The 11722-nt window shown below is 41.5% G+C and overlaps 1 long non-coding RNA gene across 2 annotated transcripts; it reads left to right on the top strand.

The window, feature by feature from the left end:
• On the top strand, positions 2608 to 3685 carry LOC110437156. 2 transcript variants are annotated; one of them, XR_002455296.1, is made up of 3 exons: positions 2608 to 2836; positions 2978 to 3101; positions 3326 to 3685. It is a non-coding gene; the product is annotated as an uncharacterized LOC110437156 (long non-coding RNA). The 2 variants fall into 2 exon arrangements; XR_002455295.1 differs by having other exon boundaries at positions 2609 to 2782.

The raw sequence follows: 11722 nt of genomic DNA, 5'->3' as shown, positions 1-11722 counted from the left end.
TTTGTTTTTGTTACCTGAAGTTATTTCATTGCAGGTCTGTCGTCTCATGACATCACAATCAATCCATCATTGTAGCAAACCTTTGCTCGTAGCTAGACTGTTTTGGAGTAGTGTGGATTTTAGCCCTTGAACCCACGTGTTTTCCCCAGTACAAAGTTTTTTCTCGTTTGGACAGGTATATCACGCTATTGTAAGAACAAATTCAGCAGCCGCCTAAATGACATTAATTTTCTGTCTACTCTCTTCACCCATGAATAAATCAATTTCTAAAGTTGTCTTATGTTTTAAAAAAATAAGTTTAACCAAATTTATAGGGAAGAGCACTAATGTTTATGGCATCAAATTACTATCATTAGATATACTATGAAATATGTATATTTTCTAATTTGTTCATTTGATGTCACAAGTGCATTATTTATAAATTTAGTTAAATTAGAAAAAAAAGACCTTGAAACAATTTTAGAAATTGATTTATTCATCCCTATGTCAGGAACAATTTATAGTGGCACTTCACATGATACGCGATATGATAGGAACCACTAGTAGTAGTAGTATTTTCAAAGGTGGTTCTCTTAACGTGTATCTAAAAATTGTTGGAAAATAATATCTTCTTTTCTACTTTTAATTAAGTTGAGCTTGCAATAAATTTTTTATAGAGCACATATCATGTCCATCCCCATCTTTAGGAAAAAGTATGAAATATTTACTATTTTTTATACGTGCTAGGAATGTGCACCATACATATCGTCTCATGTAGGTTAGCCGTATATATCTATAACTGAGCTCCAGCACTGCCTGTTACGACTTATGTAATCACAATCCAAAACTTATTAAGTGGGGCTTTATATCTGTCATCAAAAGGTTGAGCAGAAATGAGCTTTTGCTCTAAAAAGTTAGATCTAGCTAATCCAGGCTTGATATATTTTTTCTGCGAAGTAGGTTTGAACTAAGTCGAACACGTTCTCCAAAATTAACTAATTTTATAAAAAATATCATTATTATCTCAGGGTTATTATAAAAATATATTCTATTATTCATCTTATGTATACTAATTACACATCATAATATTAATATACTTTATATATACTTAATTAAATTTATTGAGTTTTTTAAAACAAGAATGTCAATTTTTTACAAAGCTAGCTTCATATTCCGGTTTCCAAAACTCCTATATATTAAAATCAATGTAAACAAGTTTTATCCACGTAAGACTGAGGCCCTGTTTAGATGCAGCCAAACAGCCAAAATTTTTGGAGAAATGATCACTTTTTAGAAGAATGGATCTAAACAGGGGCTTGTAAAACTTGGCTGTAAAGATTTGGAATTTGGGACCTTGGAGCCCCAAAACTGTGTAAACTTGTTTAGGGACCCGTGTCTTGTGTGTTGTTGACCAAAAAATTTAGGAAGCATCTAAACACCCACCTATTTGAATGTAAAGTTTACAGCCAAAAGTTTTGGAACGTAAAAGTTTTGGATCTAAACAGGCCCTCATTATCCCGTGAAATTCTCATGAATGTGTCAAAATAAGGTCTTGTTTAGTTCGCAAAAATTTTCAAAATTTCCTGTCACATCGAATTTTTGTCACATGCATGGAGTATTAAATATAGATAAAAATAAAAACTAATTGCACAGTTTACCTATAATTTATGAGATGAATCTTTTGAGTCTAATTACTCCGTAATTAGACAATATTTGTCAAATAAAAACGAAAATGCTACAGTAGCCAAAAACGAAAATTTGTGCGAACTAGCACTACAAGAAATAGTGCTTTACATGACGTTTTCTTATGACCTTCTTAAAAATCATCACAAAATTACACTAGTCATTCTTAGGGTGATACAACTATGACAAGCTAACCGTCACAGAGTGTTGTGGCACTTTACTTGTGTATCCGTGACAAATGGCTGATTTGGTCGCAATTAAATCATCCAACGTGTTAACTACTCCCTCCATCCCAAATTGTAAGTTATTCCAAGAAATCTTAGAGAGTCAAAACATTTTCACGTTTGACCAAAATTATAGAGAAAAATACTAAGATTTGTAACGTGAAGTGAGCATACTATAAAAATATAATTAAGAAAGAATCTAATGATACTTAGTTAGTACCATAATAATAATAATTATTTTATAATATAAATTTAGTTAAATTTAGAAAAATTTAACTCTCCAAGATTTTTAGAATGACTTCCAATTTGGGACTCTCGGACCCATCTCTCGGTTAAGAAGTTGAGCTGTAAATCAGACATAGTTAAAATGGACAAAATTTTCGCCTTTCAACAATTCCAGAGTTTGTAATTATTATTTTATAATATAAATTTAGTTAAATTTAACTCTTCAAGATTTTTGAAATGACTTCCAATTTGGGACTCTCGGTTAAGAAGTTGAGACCCATCTCTCGGTTAAAAAGTTGAGCAAATCAGACATAGTTAAAATGGACAAAATTTTCGCCTTTCAACAATTCCAGAGTTTGAACCCAGGACCTCTCAACTCCACTCGAGGCGGGTTACCACTGGACTACTAATGTCTCGTTGGATATTGCGTTTCCTTTTCTATTTTTGTACAATATTGCATTAAGCTTCATCCCTTCTCACTTGTCCGCACAGCAGAGTCCAATCCGCCGCCCCTATCCGAACTTCCGCTCCGCGGTCTCCCTCTTCCTCCCGATGTAGACAGGGGCCTCGGCGGCGCTCGGTGGTGGCGGCTGCCCTCCTCCTCCTCACCCTCCTCCTCCTCCTCCTCATCGCCTGCCTCTCATCTCAATTTTAGTTGGTGCCCTCTTCAGGTTTGCGTCTGCAGGATGTTACTCACTCCATTTTTGGAATGTATAATCTGCACTGTAAGCATCTCATTTTTTAGTGGGCATCTGCATAGGTTCATAAGGTCTTGTAAATGCGACAAAGCAGATGCCTAGACCTTATGAACATCTGCATTTAGTGGTGGGAAGGATATTTACTGAGGCTCTTGCTCGCATTTGCAGGATTGCGGCATCTGATCCATGTGAACTTTGCTTTATGAGAGGAGCTGATTAGACAATGCAACCAGGATAGTTGCAGTTTTTTTGTCCAAGCTGTAAGAAGTTTCATGTCCAGTTTCTGTATTAGGTGATCTCCCTACTCTGAATTTGATCTCTTGTCATGCAAGTATCTCTTGTATGAGAGGTGGCCTCCCTATTCAACATAGTCAGATCGCTGGGCTCTTGATTCCAATACTCCAGATTAGCAATTTAATTTGAAAACAGTGAACAAACATGATTATCTTGTATAATGCTGCTCCTATGTTTCTTTCAAACAAATATTTCATGTACTTGTAATCTTGTTAAATGCAGTCCAAGTTTGAAGTGGATAAAACCTCAATCCATGTGAAAAAAGCATGTGCGGCTATGCTGAAGAATGTTGCTCGCCAACGGCGCTATAAGTTAAAGAAGATGTATTTTGGTCCTCTTCTACTACATCAAGTGCCCAAGAAATGTGTTGATATTTGTTTGAAATGTGTTGAGACTTGTAATGGTGATGGCATTGACATGTGTATGTCTTGTCATTTTCTCTGTAACTGATACCCTATATTCTGGAGATGGGATTAACATGTAATGAAGATGGCATTGATCATCTGTACCTTATCTTTTGTTTTCTAAACCTTTTCTGTGATGAAAATAGGTTGTGATCTGTGATGATATTTGGTTGTGATATGTGACGATCTTCATGTGATGTTTGAAAGAGCATCTAGGCCCTTAAGAGATTTCGGTGATTAATGACATTGTTGGTTACTATGACTAACGTGTGTTTTGCAGAGGCAAAGTCATAGGTAAGGTCATGGTAAATAAGTACTCGATGGACAGGGACGTACATGCCAACTTAATAGTGGAAATCGTTTCGGTTTTCAAAGGATGGATGGACATCGTCGAGACTAGACTAGGTCTAAGTGCCATATGGTGAAGAAGGGCACTTAGAGTAGTTTAGGACTTTGTTCTCTTTTGACCGTACTATTAAGAGGGGCTTTGATCTAGTAGCTTGACTTAGGCAAGGCTTTAGGTTTAGGTGTGGTGCACACTTGGTAAACCTAGCACTAGGCAGCTCAGAGATAGTCCTTAGATCGAGAGGAACAAACTTCGTGTTGGAGCGTTCACGTTTCGACGAAGTTTGGGTGCCCAAAGGGGCACCGGACGCTGCACCGGACGCTCTGTGAGTGCGTCCGGTGAGGTCCTTAGCCGTTGGAACAGGTTGGTGCTTAGGGTTAGGCACCGGACGCTGGCACCGGACGCACCGGGCAGCGTCCGGTCCCTTACCCAGGGAGCTTGCAAAGTGCCCCAGAGCACCGGACGCTAGCACCGGACGCACAGGGTAGCGTCCGGTCCCATGCGCAGGGAGCATGTAAGTTTTCCCTTAGCACCGGACGCTGCACCGGACGCTGAGAGTTAGCGTCCGGTGACCTGTCAGAGCGAAGTACAGTTAGCCGTTATGCAGCACCGGACGCTCGGTGCAGTGCGTCCGGTGCAACATAATGTGCGTCCGGTGACCCCGTTTTCAGTGGAAAACGGTTGGCCGACCTTTGGACTTCGTGGATAGTATTTATACTTCTCCACCTCGTCCATGAGAGCTCTCTTGCCCATTTGAACATCAGAGAAACTTGTTGTGGAGCAAGAGAGTTGCAAGAGCCTAGAGAGGATTGAGATTGGAGTGATTTCTTGTGAGAATCCTTCTCTAGTGAGTTCCAAGAGTCAAGTGTGCATCCACCACTCTCTAGTGCCTTGTTTGGGTCAAGTGAGAGTTCTTTGCTTGTTACTCTTGGTGATCGCCATCACCTAGACGGTTCGGTGGTGATTGGAGACACGAAGATCACCCGAAGTTCGTGTGGGTGACTCGTGTCAAGCTTGTGAGCGGTTTTGGGCGATTCACCGCGACGGAGTGTCGAAGAATCAGCCCGTAGAGAGCACTTGGTCCTTGCGCGGACCAAGGGGGAGCAAGACCCTTGCGCGGGTGCTCCAACGAGGACTAGTGGAGAGTGGCGACTCTCCGATACCTCGGCAAAACATCGCCGAGCATTTTCTTCCACTACTCCTTTACTTTCTAGCATTTACTTTGTGTTGTTACATTCTTAGAACTGCCATGCTAGAATAGGATTGGAACTAGGTTGCAAAACTTTTATTCGGTAGCTCTCTAAGTCTCACTAGGCACAAGGGGTTGAATTGGAGCTTATAGGTTGCTTAAATTTTTAGAGAAGCCCAATTCACCCCCCCCTCTTGGGCATCTTGATCCTTTCAATTGGTATCGGAGCCTAGTGCTCATTATTTAGGCTTCACCGCCTAGAGAAAGATGTCTAACGGGGATGGACCGCCACCCATGTTCGATGGGGATGACTTCCCGTATTGGAAAATACGGATGGAGTCATACCTAGAGGCATGCGATACAAAGTGCCTAAAAGCCGCGACCGAAGGGTTTGCCCCTCCGGAAAGAGCCACCGCTCTTACTCCACAAGAGCAAGAAAACGAGAAGTGGAATGCAAAGGCCAAAAACCACATCTTTAGAGGTCTTTGCAAAGAGGTGTTCAACCGTGTTCGGAGTCACAAAACCGCCAATGAACTTTGGAAGGAACTTTGTGCGCTCCATGAGGGAACTAAGAGTGAACGCGAGGAACGGTATCACCTAGTGATGAACAAGCTTAATACTTTTGAAATGCTTCCTAAAGAAAATGCTAATGAAATGTATTCTCGCTTGAATGTCATTGTAGAGGAGCTAAATGGACTCGGGCTTACACAAATGAGTACGGCGGATGTAGCAAGGAAGATACTATGTGTGCTTCCCATTGAGAAATATGGGCACATAGTAACCGTGCTTCATCAAGGCGATCTTTCCACCGCTACACCAACCACCATATTGGGAAAGATCAATGCTCATGAGATGTACATGCACATGAATCCTCAAGATGGCTCCTCATCGGCCAAGAAAGAAAAGAAGGACTTGGCTCTCAAAGCTTCTCACAAGAGCAAAGCCAAGAAGATTGAAGTTGAGTCATCAACTTCAAGTGATGATGATGCATCTATTGCCCTCATGGTGAGAAGGACCACAAAAATGTTGAAGAAGCTCAACAAGAATGGAGTCAACTTTGACTCCAAGAAGAAGAAGTTCTTCACAAGTAGCAAGAGGAAGCCCATCTCCGAGATGGATTGCTACAATTGTGGTGAGCTTGGTCATCTTGCTCATCAATGTCCAAAGCCCAAGAAGGACAAGTACAAGAAGAAGAACAAAGAGCAAGATGACTCAAGTGATGACGAGAAAAATGACAAGAAGCAGTACAAGAAGAAAGGTGGCAAGAAGAAGGAGCACTACAAGAAAAAGAATGGCAAGGCTTATATTGTTGGTGATTGGCTCACCGACATTGAAAGCTCAAGTGGTGATTCATCCGGCAATGAAAGTGATGATGAGAAGGTTGCCGCCATTGCCATTGATGCTCCATCACCATCATCTTCACCACCATCTACATCCTCTACACATCTATGCCTTATGGCTAAGGGTGACCGGAAGGTACAAAGTGAGGATGAGAGTAGTGAGAGTGATAGTGAATATGAATCACCTTCTTATGATGAACTTGTAAAATTGCTTAACAAATACACAAAAGTCATAAGAAAGACTAGATGTGAAAATGAAAAGCTTGAACTTGAAAATGAGACACTTCTAGCAAAGCTTAACCCTAGTGATGAGCTTAGAGAACAAAATGAGATCATGACCACTAAGCTCAAGGAGCTCAAACTCTCTCTAAAAGAGCTCAAAGAAAAACATGATAAACTTGAAAGTGTTCATGATGAGCTTATCACTAGATATAGAGCAATGAAAGAAGAACTAACAACTCTAAAAGCAAACTATGACAACCTAGAGATTGCTTATGAACTTGCAATTGATGAAACACATGTTGCTACTAACCATGTTGCTAAGCTTGATGTAGCCACATCTTGTGATGACTTACTTGTGGAGAGCACAAGCAAATGTGTTGATTGCAAGGGCAAGAAAGTGGTAGTGGCCGAGAACTATGAGGACACTATCAAGCTCAAGGATGAAATTGTCATGCTCAAGAAAGAGTTGCAAGATCAAGCCAAGCATAAGACAATTGTGATTGAGTCACTTGATCAAGACAAGAAGCTTGCATATGAGAACAAGTTGCTTAAGGAAGAAAATCAATATCTTAAGCTTGGTTTGATGTATGACAAGCAAGAAGAAGATGAGACATTCATCTTGGATGAGTTAGCTAGCAACAATGACCCAATCATCAAGAAGCTAACTCAAGAGAACAACAAGCTCAAGAAAGAGAAGGAACACCTAACCATGGGTTTAGCAAAGTTCACTAAAGGGAAGGATCTTCAAAGTGAGCTTTTCATGAACACCGTCATGAAGATGGACAAAAGTGGGATTGGATATAAGGCTCATCAAACAAAGCTTATCAAATCTCTAGCCACTCATGATCAAGCAAGCAAGCCAAAGCCAAAGAGATGTTTTGAGTGTGGTCAAGAAGGACATTTTGCTCATGAGTGCAAGGCACCACTACCACCACCCTTGCCCAAGCATGCAAGACCATTTGCCTTCAATGCTCACTACATTGTAAGGAAAGACAAGAGTGGCAAGGTCAAGGTTAGCTTCATGGGGCCACCAAACAAGCAAAGGCCAAAGAAGATTTGGGTGCCAAAGCAACTAGTTGAGAAGGTCAAGGGCCCTAAGCAAATGTGGGTCCCTAAATCTCAAGCTTGATCTCTTGTGTGTAGGTGAACTACAAGACCGGTGGATCACATTGGGTAATTGATAGTGGTTGCACTCAACATATGACCGGAGATCCCCGGATGTTCACCTCTCTTGATGAAGATGTTGACAACCAAGAGAAGATCACATTTGGTGACAATTCAAAAGGGAAAGTCAAGGGTCTAGGAAAAGTTGCTATATCAAATGACAACTCCATCACCAATGTGCTCTATGTGCAATCTTTGAGTTTCAACTTGCTCTCGGTTGGACAACTTTGTGATCTTGGATTTGAATGCCTATTCAAGAAGAAGGAAGTAATTGTGACCAAGGAAGATGACAATGAAGTGATATTCAAAGGCTTCCGACACAACAACTTATATGTAGTTGATTTCTCATCAAATGAAGTTGATGTCAAAACTTGCTTGTTCACCAAAACTTCGCTTGGGTGGTTGTGGCATAGAAGGTTAGCACATGTTGGAATGGGCACACTCAAGAAGTTGATGAAGAAAGAATTGATTAGAGGCTTGAAGGATGTGACATTTGAAAAGGACAAGCTTTGTAGTGCATGTCAAGCGGGCAAACAAGTTGCAAATACTCATCCAACCAAAGCCTATCTCTCTACTTCAAGAGTGCTTGAGCTACTTCACATGGATTTGTTCGGACCAACCACATATGCTAGTCTTGGAGGCAACAAATATTGCTTGGTCATAGTTGATGATTACTCACGGTACACTTGGACATTCTTCTTGCAAGACAAGGCCGAAGTTGCATCAATATTCAAGAAATTTGCAAAGAATGCCCAAAATCAATTTGATGTGAAGATCAAGAAAATTAGAAGTGACAATGGCAAAGAGTTTGACAACACCAACATTGAAGAGTATTGTGATGAAGTGGGAATCAAGCATGAGTTCTCCTCAACATACACACCACAACAAAATGGGGTTGTAGAAAGAAAGAACCGGACATTGATCACCTTGGCAAGAACAATGCTAGATGAGTACAACACTTCGGAGAAGATGTGGGCCGAGGCAATCAACACCGCATGCTATGCATCAAACCGGCTCTTTCCTCACAAGTTCCTAGAGAAGACACCTTATGAGTTGCTCAATGGGAAGAAGCCCGATGTCTCATTCTTTAGAGTGTTTGGATGCAAGTGCTACATATACAAGAAGCGCCAACACTTGGGAAAATTCCAAAGAAGATGTGATATCGGCTACTTGGTTGGCTATTCATCAAAGTCCAAAGCATATAGAGTTTTCAACCATGCCACAAAGATGGTTGAAGAAACATTTGATGTTGAATTTGATGAAACTAATGGCTCCCAAGGAGCAAGTGATAATCTTGATGATGTAGGTGGTGAACCATTGAGGGATGCCATGAAGAACATGCCGGTGGGAGACATCAAGCCAAAAGAAGATGATGATGATGTACAAATCATTGAGCGATCATCCACCTCACAAGGTCCACAAGATGAAGACAAGGATGTGAGAGATGCTCATGAAGACACCCAAGTCACTCATGAGCAATCGGTGGCACAAGCACAAGATGTTGATGCTCCCCAACCAACTCCTCAAGTGGCACCAAGAAGAACATCACATCTCCTCCAAGATCACTCTCAAGATCTCATCATCGGGAGTCCATCACGTGGTGTAACTACTCGTTCTAGACATGCTTTATTTATTGAACATCACGCTTTTGTGTCTCTTGAAGATGAACCAAAGACTATAGAGGAAGCTCTTCGTGATGCGGATTGGATCATGGCCATGCAAGAGGAGTTGAATAACTTCACTCGCAACCAAGTATGGACACTTGAAGAGCGACCCAAAGATGCAAGAGTGATTGGAACAAAGTGGGTCTTCCGCAACAAGAAGGATGATCAAGGCAAAGTGGTGCGCAAACAAGGCAAGACTTGTGGCAAAAGGCTTTTCACAAGTGGAAGGTCTTGACTTCGGTGAAACCTTTGCACCGGTGGCAAGACTTGAAGCAATCCGTATCCTACTTGCATATGCATCTAGTCATGATATCAAATTATTTCAAATGGATGTGAAAAGTGCTTTTTTAAATGGTTATATTAATGAGCTTGTCTATGTTGAGCAACCCCCCGGTTTTGAAGACCCTAGGTACCCCAAGCATGTCTACCGGTTGTCCAAGGCTCTCTATGGTCTCAAGCAAGCTCCTAGAGCTTGGTATGAGAGACTTAGGGACTTCCTCATTGAGAAGGGCTTCAAGATTGGGAAAGTTGACACAACACTCTTCACCAAGAAAATGAATGGGGAAATCTTCATTTGCCAAGTTTATGTTGATGATATTATTTTTGGCTCTACTAATGAAGATTTTTGCAAGGAATTTGGTGATTTGATGTCCAAGGAGTTTGAGATGTCCATGATTGGCGAGCTATCCTTCTTCCTAGGATTTCAAGTCAAGCAAATGAAGGAAGGGGTCTTTATCTCTCAAGAGAAGTACACTCAAGATCTTCTCAAGAGGTTCAAGATGATGGATTGCAAGCCAATCAAGACTCCCATGGCATCAAATGGGTATCTCGACTTGGATGAGGGAGGTAACCCTATTGACAAGACTCTCTATCGTTCCATGATAGGAAGTCTACTCTACCTCACCGCATCTAGGCCCGATATAATGTTTAGTGTGTGTATGTGTGCTAGGTATCAAGCAATGCCTATGGAATCTCACTTGATTGCGGTCAAGAGAATTCTTAGGTATCTAAAATACACACCTTGCCTAGGCTTGTGGTATCCCAAAGGTGCAAGATTTCAACTTGTAGGCTATTCCGATTCGGATTATGCCGGGTGCCGGATTGATAGAAAAAGCACATCCGGAGGGTGCCATTTCCTAGGTAGATCACTTGTCTCTTGGATGTCAAAGAAACAAAATAGTGTTGCCTTGTCAACGGCCGAGGCGGAATACATAGCCGCCGGTGCTTGTTGTGCACAAATACTCTATATGAAACAAACTTTGCTAGACTATGGAGTAGTGCTAGACAAAGTACCCTTGTTGTGTGACAACGAAAGTGCCGTAAAACTTGCAAACAACCCGGTTCAACACACCCGCACAAAACATATTGACATCCGCCACCACTTTCTTAGGGATCACGTTGCTAAAGGTGACATAACCCTAGAAAATGTGGGAACGGAAAATCAATTAGCGGATATCTTCACAAAACCCCTAGATGAAGCTAGGTTTTGTATGTTGAGAAATGAACTTAATGTGCTTGACATGTCTAACTTCACTAAAAGATAAAAAGTTGTGTGTTGAATCTTGTAAATAATTTTTGCTTTGCATATCATGCATGCTAAAACTAAAAATTCAACTTGCATGTAGGGCTTGTCTAACATGGTTAAGATAACCCCCTTGAGTGTGTGAAAAAGCTTAACCTTGGATCAAACTTGACAAGCATTAGTTTATTTTCAAGAATTGCACTACAACTCATTTCATATGCATTCTTGTTAGTTGATCTTTTCTTTTCGGTTATTTATTGAGCATCCGCTGTGTTCGTCCATAGATAGGGGGAGCATTCCAAGCTCATTATGATTTAAGCCCCTAGCTTTATGGCCATACGAAGCTCCTTGGTGATTTTCTCGAACTATTTTCTTAAAAAATCTACTAAGCCTATGGCTAATTATTTGTGAAAACTTGAGGGTTTGAGAGATGTCACTCATACCAGTTCCATTTGGTGTTTAGTTGTGTGCTTTTGAAGATGGAACTTGGTTGGGTCAAAGTCGGGCGTGGAGCTTAGTTGAAAAAGTGCTCAGAGGAGCACCGGACGATGCACCGGACGCTGCCTCTGAGCGTCCGGTGCGGTGCAGTGCGCCAGACTGCACTCACCGGACGCAGGAACAGTATCCCTGTCGCGTCCGGTGAAGTGCGTCCGGTGCTCACCAGGCGTCACCTGAAGCACCGGACGCTAAAGCCAGCGTCCGGTGCCCATCGTCCGGTGCGATGCCAAAATGCAAACCTCTCTGCGCATGAGTCCGGTGGTCACCGGA

This window comes from Sorghum bicolor, chromosome 7 (assembly GCF_000003195.3).
Source record: "Sorghum bicolor cultivar BTx623 chromosome 7, Sorghum_bicolor_NCBIv3, whole genome shotgun sequence".
Taxonomy (NCBI): Eukaryota; Viridiplantae; Streptophyta; class Magnoliopsida; order Poales; family Poaceae; genus Sorghum; species Sorghum bicolor.
Note: the sequence above shows the minus strand (reverse complement) of the source record. Positions and strands in the feature narration are given on the sequence as shown.